This window comes from Cebus imitator, unplaced genomic scaffold, assembly GCF_001604975.1.
Source record: "Cebus imitator isolate Cc_AM_T3 unplaced genomic scaffold, Cebus_imitator-1.0 Scaffold918, whole genome shotgun sequence".
NCBI lineage: Eukaryota > Metazoa > Chordata > Mammalia > Primates > Cebidae > Cebus > Cebus imitator.
This window is the reverse complement of record NW_016108233.1, coordinates 339,790-348,948: the sequence shown is the minus strand read 5'-3', so window position 1 is coordinate 348,948 and position 9,159 is coordinate 339,790. Positions and strand designations below refer to the sequence as shown.

Here is a 9,159-nt window from a genome sequence, read left to right as displayed (position 1 = left end):
AGATCACATCAGAGTGTAAGAATATGTAAAATAACAGAGCGTAAGAATCAAAATTGAGCTATGCAGAGAAGCAGTGGACATAGGGTGGAGAAAACCAGGCTATGTGTGTGTGTGAAATACACATGGAGGAGGCAGTGAATGAAAAGCCTGGCCACTTGGAGATAAGCTGGGAGAGTATTATGAAAACTCAAGAGTAACTGAGAAAATCCCAGACAAAAAACTTAAATAATTAAAGCCACATATTAGAGAAAGGTGTTTAGTTTTGACTGTCAGAGTTTGAACATGAGAAAACAGTAACTGGAGAGAAAGGGAAAGAAGTCATAAAGACATTAAAGGATTGCGGTTTATCCATATTTATTGTGTTAGCTCCTGAGGTGGACAGCAGGAGTGTTTCTTCAGCGCCAGTGTCCATCACACTTCATAGTGCAGAATGCATCCTCCAGAAACACTGTAGCATGGATGAAGACAGAGATGAGTGAAAAGGAAGAAAATAATTCTGGAGATGTTGTGCAGGAAGGATCTATAGTATTTGTCAAGACATTGGGTGGAGAGATTTCATGGAGAGGAGACAAAGACACTGGGAAGTCCTGAGCCTACTGTGGTAGACACAAAGGAGATTCTGAATTCATATCTGATGAATGAATCCACTCATTGATCTGTATTTGTTATGTGAATGAATGTTACATGAATGCCCTGGTGTGGAGAAAACAGATGGGGAGACTATGTGCTAGGGTAAAGTGAGAGCTCGTGTTTTTGTTTTTTAATTTAAAAAGAAATCTGCTTTTCCTATCTGGTTTTCCTATTTAAAGCTACATGATTTGAGGAAAATGGTTGAACTCCTCTGACCTTCAGTGTCATCTACAAAATTTGGATAATGATACTGAGGGAAGCTGAAAAGCCATATCAACCAACTTATATAAAAAATAGTAAACATCCAGTTCAATTGCTAATGCATGGTGCTGAAAAAGTCCTTGTATGTGGTATATTGTTCACCTTTAAGGAACCTGCTCTCAAGAGCCGATGAGAAACTTCTTTGGTGCAGTTTTAGTTTAGTTTTGTTTTTCTAGTGCAGTGGTGTTTTTTTTTTAGTCACTGCTGTTTTGCTCATTTAGTTGGCACCAACAAGTCTCTGTGAACATAAAAATAAAATAAAAATAAAGATTGTTGAGGAACAGAATACAAACACATAGTAAGGTGAGATTCATACAACAGAATGTAGTAAAGGATTTGTGCCTGATTCTTTTTGCATTCTCTTGGAATCATTTTTAGCCTTTTTTCCAAGTCCTCAATTATTGTCATTCTTCTCCCAATAAGATTGTTTCTCTCTACCACGGATAATCTGATCAGATTCTCTGCTTAACGATCTTGACCTCCTGAGCATGCTCTTTGTACTGAGACCCTGATTTATGCTCAAATGATGCTCTTCCATAGCAGGGCTTTTTGCTTTGCCCAAAGAGCATCCAGTTTTTCGAGCCATTGAGGGCTCTTTCCTCACCCAGTATCTATGTGAAACCTTAGAGGGAAGCCTATTCTTTGCAGGAAGAGAACTCTGCTGGTTTCTAACTTCAATCTTTAAATCCACTAGGGTAACTGGAGTTAGCTCGGATTAGCACATGGGGTTAGCTGAGTTAGTCTAGACCTTGCTCTCTGAGAAGTGGATGGTGCTGCTACTTCCCATAGAGGCTGAATAAAAAGAGGCATCTGCAGGTAGGAGATGGTGCTATGGTAGTTGCTGGATGATTTCTTCTGACCATTAGCTATCCCTCTGACCTGTTGGGAGAAGGGTAACAAAAACTGGAGACTTGAAAAACAGGTAAAAAGAAAAAAAAGATTCAAAAGAAATTTAAAATAATCATGCACAAATTCTTAGACTCTTTTATCCGAATCCATACTTTATAGTAATACCTTACTAATACATTACTATATATCTGTATTCTATTTCTCCATAATCTATTTTATTTTATTTTTATGTTCACAAGAAGTTGGATGCTACCTACCAAATGAGCAAATCAGTCATGGCAGCAGAACTGCACCAAAATCTCTCATCAGATATTGATACAGTCAAGCCCCTCATTAATGCCTATGATACAAATTCAGCTTGAGAGGCCAGCTTTCCACAGGGAGAAGGCAACCAAAGCAGTAGCTAATACTTACTGAACACTTCCTATTGCCCACACCCATCTCTAGGTGTTGAGATTCAGCCAGAGAATCCCACAGTCCTCATTTTTCGTTTGAAGAAACATGTGAGGAATTTACCACCCCAGTCAGTCCTCATGTATCATCAGTTTTCCAACGAAGCCAATTAGCCTTCTGTGCAAAAAGCTCTCATAACCCCCAGTTGCCTTGGTAGGTAAAAGTACTTTTATGACAGCGTTAGAAAAACATGGGCACAAAGGTCCTAGCAAGATAACTAGAAGAAGGCGAGGCTAAAGTTGTCAAGGAGACAAAGTTCCTGATTGTCCTCCTGAAAGGTGAATGTGCCACTTCCACATTCCCAAACGCTTTACTGCCTAGTGATTCCCTCACAGAAGACATTGTCACACCACTTCTTACATATTTTTGTTCGTTTCCTATTTCTCCCCACTCCTCCCAGCTGGGATGCAGTTTCACAAAGGTAGGAATATTTGCATTGTATTCACTCTTAACCCAAAACAGTCTCTTAACAAGATATGCATTCAAGAAATATTTGTTGGATGATTAAAAGAATAAACTACTTCACCCACTCACCCAATAATTACTGTGGGGTGACCCTGAGAACAGGAAGTTGAAAGAGAAATTTCCCCTGCTTCCTCTGTCAGCTAGAAAGACAAATTACATGGCATAGCATGTAGTTTCTGATGTAATCTACTCAATTTACTCTTCTGTTTTCACCACTCATTTTACTCAAACCACTGGAAAGTCAAAAAAACAACAAAGCTTAAATAATTTTTCCATTTTCTGAAATACTGAGTCAGTCTTCAAATCCTTATCTGACAGCATTTATGTTCTGATCTGATATTTAGTGCATCTAACTTCTATGGCAAAAGCAGTACCCTCTCTGAAGTTCTAACCCAGGATCTTCAGATTATGAGATTGACACGCTGCTGGCTGCACCAAGAGGGCTCCAGCTTAACCCTGGCCAACACCCACCTTACCGAAGTTTATTTCCCACCTGCTTTATGGTTTCAGCTTTCAAAAACCACAATCAATTCTACTTGGAAACTACTCCGCATCAATCAATGCTGCACTAGGAAGATTCACACCCAAGACCAGAGAAGTCTACGCCTTTCCAGTATTCAAAGGACCATCTGGGTTCTGCGTTACCAGGATCAATTGTACCTGTCTTTTGTTGCTTTTTCCCTCTTGTGGCCCAATGATATGGCTTTTCCTTCCCTCAGAGACCTTAGTCACTCTTACCCCTTCCATGGTCTCCTTTGTTGAAAAGAGACAGGAGATTCTCAGTTTATGATAGTTCACTGATGAATTGAATACGTAAATGAATGAAGAAATAGTCATCAAACATGTCTCTTGACCATACTACTGTCTTCCCTTTATATCTCCACTTGCATCTACATGACTGGAGACACTGCATCTACAAAAAACACAAAACACTTATGATAGTAACCTCCTTGTTTTTTCTTGTGTGCTATTTATGAAATTTATTGCATTTACATAGTCCAATTGAATTTCACTGACAAAATGATGTATCCTAATGTGCATTTTCTTTGTTTTTTTTTTTTTTTTTTTACAGATTTTTGTAGAATTCCTTTTTTTTGATTTTCTTTTTTTTTTTTTTTTTTTTTTCTTTGAGACAGAGTCTTGTACTATCACCCAGGGTTGGAGTGCAGTGGTGTGATCTCAGCTCACTGCAATCTCTGCCTCCCGGGTTCCAGTGACTCTCCTGCCTCAGCCTCCTAAGTAGCTGGGATTATAGGTGCCTGCCACCATGACTGGCTAATTTTTGTATTTTTAGTAGAGATAGAGTTTCACCATGTTGGCCAGGCTGGTCTTGAATGCCTGGCCTTGTGATCCACCTGCCTCAGCCTCCCAAAGTGCTGGGATTATACGTGTGAGCCACCACACCCAGCCGTCTAATGTGCATTTTCTGGATGTAGTGGAGGCTCAGATAATTATTGTTTCTAAGGTGCCAGAGCTGCTAGGTGGCAAAGCCTGAACTGAGAAGATTTTTTTTTTTAGATTCCAAAATGTGAGTTTTTTTCTCTGTTCCTGCTCATGATCTCTCTGCCTGTTTTTCTCCACAGTAGTTATTCATTCATACACCAAATATCTAATTCTCAACCTCCTCCTGGGTCTAGACTTCCAAGTGAACTTTGACTCATTGTCCTCCTTCAAACATCACATTCAATGGTTTGCCAACTACTGAACAATATTCTTGCATATCTCTTTCAAATCTATCAATTCCATTCTACTCGTTCAGTAGATATTCACTCAAGAGATGCTCTGTGCTAGACACTGTAATAGGCTCAGGAAGTTCAAAAGAAATTTGGCCAGGCCAGACCTCAAGAAAAAGCAGGATAAAAACGGACAAGAAAAGAGTCACTTACAGATTCACCACTGTCAGTTTTCTTGTCATTTATTTCAGTAACTGTTTCAGAAATATCAGTTTCAATAATGTCACTTTTCTCTACTCTGACCATTCATGATTTCCTAGTCATAATATGATCTTGCTTTTCTTTGAATTTTTGGCTCTTGTTTCTACATAAATTGTGATTTTGCTTTATAAAGTCTATTAGATCCTTTGGTGGATGATGGTGTTCAGTTCCCTGTTTGCTGATTTGTTTTCTACTGAATATTAATTACTGAGAGAGGAGTGTTAATGTCTGCAACTGTAATTGGATTTTTCTATTTTCTTTCTGTTTTATCCATTTTGTTTATAAGTTTTAAAGCTCTGTGGCCAGAAACAGACTTATTTAGGACAGTTGCATCCCTTCGGTGAATAGACACTTTATAATTATATAACATCTGTTTTATATCCGCGGGCCTCATCTCGTGTTAGGCAAGTGAGGTAATCTCTACACTATGGAGACCCTCAGACTTCCTAAATCTAAGCTACAGATCTGAATATACACACATATACATATACATATATACACACATATACATACACATATATTCAATTCTTTTTAAGGTATATCATGTAGAACTCACATATTCACACCATAGAAGAAAACAGCAAAAATCACAAAACTATTACAGACAAGAACCATGGGGATTAAAAGACCAGCTTGTAGTAGAGGGATAAATATGAACCTTGGAGGATGCAGATGAGGAAGAATGCACATGAGTGGGAAGGAACAGGGATGGATGTAGAAATTCCTGTGTAAGAAAACATGCCTGTTCACTTGGGATGTATAGTGCACAAGTGCATGTGTGCCTGCCTGTATGTGTGCCTGTTTATAAAATGAAAGGAAAGACGTGAAAGGAAGTAGTGATTGAAATGCCTGTGCACATGATGATAATGACTGAGAAAACACCGAGACTTAAGAACCCTTGGAAAAATTTCCAGTCAGCTTACATAATCAAATTAACATTTAAGAAAAAGGTGTTCAACGTTTAATGTCAAAGAGCTTGGGAATAGGAAAACTGAAAACTGTAACTGAAGAGAAATGGAAAGAAGTTACAAAGAGATGAAAGAATTGAGGTTTCTTTACATTTATTTTGTCAGCTTCTGAAGTAAACAATATGAGTCTTTCCTTAGCTCCAGTGACCATTATACTTTGTGGTGCAGACTACATTCTCCATAAACACAGTAGAATGGACAGAGATACATGAATGAAAAATAAGAGAACGATTCTGGACAGGTTGTGCAGGAAAGATCTATGGTATTTGTCAAGATATTGGTGTACACATTTGAGGGAGAAGTCTTGAAACTGTGTGACACAGAAGAGGTCCTGAATTAATGTCTGATGAATGGAACAATAAATCTAGACATTTATAAGTATTTGTCAAATGAATAGAAGAATGAATAGATGAGCTGGTGTGGAGAAAAACGGATGATGAGACTATGTGCTAAAATTAAAGAAAGAACAAGGGTTTGTATTTTCTCATTGTGGTAAAATATACATAACACATTTTACATTTAAGATTTTAAGTGTTCAATTTAGCGGCACTAAGTACATTTACAATGTGAACAACCATCACCACTACCCATTTCCAGAACTTTCTCATCATCATCAAATAGAAACTCTGTACTCATTAAACAATAACTTTACATTTCCTTCTCCCCAAAAACTTCTATTCTTTCTATCTACATGAATTTGCCTATTCAAGATACCTTATATAAGCAGAATCACAAAACAAGTTTTTTTTTTTTTTTTTGGGTGGGGACAGAGTTTCGCTCTTGTTACCCAGGCTGGAGTGCAATGGCACGATCTCGGCTCACCGCAACCTCCGCCTCCTGGGTTCAGGCAATTCTCCTGCCTCAGCCTCCTGAGTAGCTGGGACTACAGGCACGCGCCACCATGCCCAGCTAATTTTTTGTAGTTTTAGTAGAGACGGGGTTTCACCGTGTTGACCAGGATGGTCTCGATCTCTTGACCTCGTGATCCACCCGCCTCGGCCTCCCAAAGTGCTGGGATTACAGGCTTGAGCCACCGCGCCCGGCCAAAACAATTTTTTAATTTAGGAAAAATAAGCTTTCTGTATTTGGTTTTGCTCCTTACAGCTACATATTCTAAACTCAGAGGTGCAATCGGCGGGTTCACAAGCCACTTACGGGTTGCTTTCCACACTCTGAGCAGGACTTTACCTTTACTTGGAACTTCACTTTACAGTGCCCTGACCAGAAAGAAAGCTGGGTTTTATTTATCCTGCTCTGCCCTGCGGTTTCCAGGACTGCGCTGCATTTTGGGTCAAGCTGCAGAAAGGAGAGAAAAGGAACAATCGAGTATGTCCCACCCTCTTGGGATCTCTTTGCTCCTTTTAATAAACAGAAAACAACTTACAAAATGGGTTTTGTATATTGCTCGTTTTAGAGGCTATTACTAGCACCGTTTCTTTATGCCCACGGGTCTTTAGCCAGTGGAGCAGTCAAGTGGCTGACATTTTTGACAGGTCACTAAACCTGAAGCTGTTAGTCTCCTGTGACCCCATGTCTATGAAGAACAACCTGGAGAAGGTGAGCATCGATCTCACCCTGTCTTACATGCTAAGCGAGCACTCTACCACTTGAGCTAATTCCTCATCTGACCCAAGCCTCTCTGTCCTTTCCTTTATGCAGGAGTAGGTGTGCCGCGACTACCCACCACTTTTAGAGGCTCAGAACATAAGAAATGTCTCCACTGTTAAGGGACTCGACTTAAGGCGAGTCTACTCAAAAATGGCCAGGGCAAGAGCGCGACGGCTATTCCTCTGCGAGGGAGAGGGAAAAAACGTAACCAGGAGAAAGTGCACACTGGAAATCTGGTTCTGTAAGATTTCACGTTCCAGACTTTCAGGGAGCACGTCCCAGCTGGGGAGCGCCCGCCCAGAGCGGCCTGCTAATTTGGCACAGCTATCCAGGATGATGATCTTTTTTTAAAAAAAAGAGGCAAGATTTTTACTGTTCCTTGCAGCTCTGGACTCCCAGGAAGAGGCGGCCACTCCCGGTCGGATTCTGGGAGACAAAAGAAATCTGTTGTTTCCATTGGGTTTCAAACAGGCGACCTCCCGCGTGTTAGGCACCGTGGTAACTGCTACACCACAGAAACCCTTTGCATTGCAGGCTTTTTATAGTTTGAGATGAGCATCAAACACTTGTTTTTACAATGATTTTTTAGTTGAAAAATAAAAATGGTATATATTATGTACAACATGATGTTTTGATATATGCACACATTGTGAAATCGTTAACTCGAGCTAATTAGCATAACTATTACTTATTTGTGTGTGTCACGAGAACACTTAAATCTACTCTCTTATCAAGTATACATTATTATTAACTGTAGTCACCATACAATACAGAAGATCTGAATTTATTCCTCCTGTTTAACTGAAATTTTGTGTCCTTTGACAAACACCTAATACCACTCCCACCTCCCATCTCCTCCCCCAGCCCCTGAGAACTACCATTCTACTCTCTGATTTTATGAGTTCGACTTTTTTAGATTCCACATGTAAGTGAGATCATGCAGTGTTTGTCTTTCTGCGCCTGGCTTATTTCACTTAACATAATGCCTTCCAGGTTCATCCACCTCGAAAAGGACAGGATTTCTGTTTTTAAAGACTGAATCATCTGTTGATGCTCTACCTATTTTTTGAGAGTTTTTAATCATGAAGGAATGTTAAATTTTGTCAAATGCTTTCTCTGCATCTATTGAGATGAGATGGTTTTTGTCTTTCATTCTGTTAATATGGTTTATCACACATTTATAGATTTGTGTAAGTTGAACCATCTTTGTATCCCTGTGATAAATCCCACTTGATCATGGTAAACGGTTTTTTAAAATGTGCTGTTGAATTCAATTTGCTAGTATTGTATTGAGTATATTTGCATATATGTTCATCAGGGATATTGGTTTGTAATTTTTTTTTTTTCTTATTTTGTAGTGGTCTTGTTGGGCAGTGGGCTCCCGATAATGCTGGCCATTACTGTGAATGTGTTTGGGAGTATTTCCTCTACTTCAGTTTTTTGAAAGAGATAGAGAAGAACTGGTATTAACTCTTTACATGTTTCATCAAATTCAGCAGTGAAGTTGTCATGTCCAGGGCTTTTCTCTGCTGGTAGACTTATCACTGATTTAATCTCCTTACTTGATGTCGGTCTGTTCCCGTTCCTGATTCAATCCTGCAGGTTGCATATGTCTAGGAATTTATCCAGTTTTTAGGGTATCCAATTTGTTGGCATGTACTTGTTCATAATAGTTTTTAAGTAACCCTTTGTATTTCTGTGGTATCAGTTCTAATGTCTTCTCTTTCATTTCTGATTTTGAGTCTCTGCATATTTTTCTTAATCAGTCTAGTTAAAGGTTTGTAAATTTTGTTTATCTTTTTTAAAAAACCAACTCTTAGTTTGGTTGATCTCTTCTATTTTTTCTATCTTCTATTTATTTCTGTTCTGATCTTTATTATTTCCGTCTTCCTACTAACTTTGTAACTAGCTTAGCTGATGTTTTTCCAGTCCTTGAGGTATAATGCTAGGTTGTCTATTCTTGATCTTTCATCTTTTTTTTTTTTTTTTTT

The 9,159-nt window shown here is 39.0% G+C and overlaps 2 long non-coding RNA genes across 3 annotated transcripts in view; one reads left to right on the top strand and one right to left on the bottom strand.

Moving 5' to 3' along the window:
• Positions 1–61: 61 nt before the first annotated feature.
• LOC108298214 overlaps positions 62–9,159 on the top strand; it is a 15,421-nt gene continuing 6,323 nt past the window's right edge. The window contains exons 1-2 of the long non-coding RNA XR_001822495.2: positions 62–73; positions 2,238–2,243. This is a non-coding gene — a long non-coding RNA (uncharacterized LOC108298214). The remainder of the gene's footprint in view (positions 74–2,237; positions 2,244–9,159) is intronic.
• Positions 284–9,159, bottom strand: part of LOC108298213 — a 26,852-nt gene continuing 17,976 nt past the window's right edge. For both annotated transcript variants that reach the window (XR_001822493.2, XR_001822491.2), the window contains exons 3-4: positions 3,319–3,571; positions 284–1,129 (exon numbers count right to left, since the gene is read on the bottom strand). This is a non-coding gene — a long non-coding RNA (uncharacterized LOC108298213). The remainder of the gene's footprint in view (positions 1,130–3,318; positions 3,572–9,159) is intronic.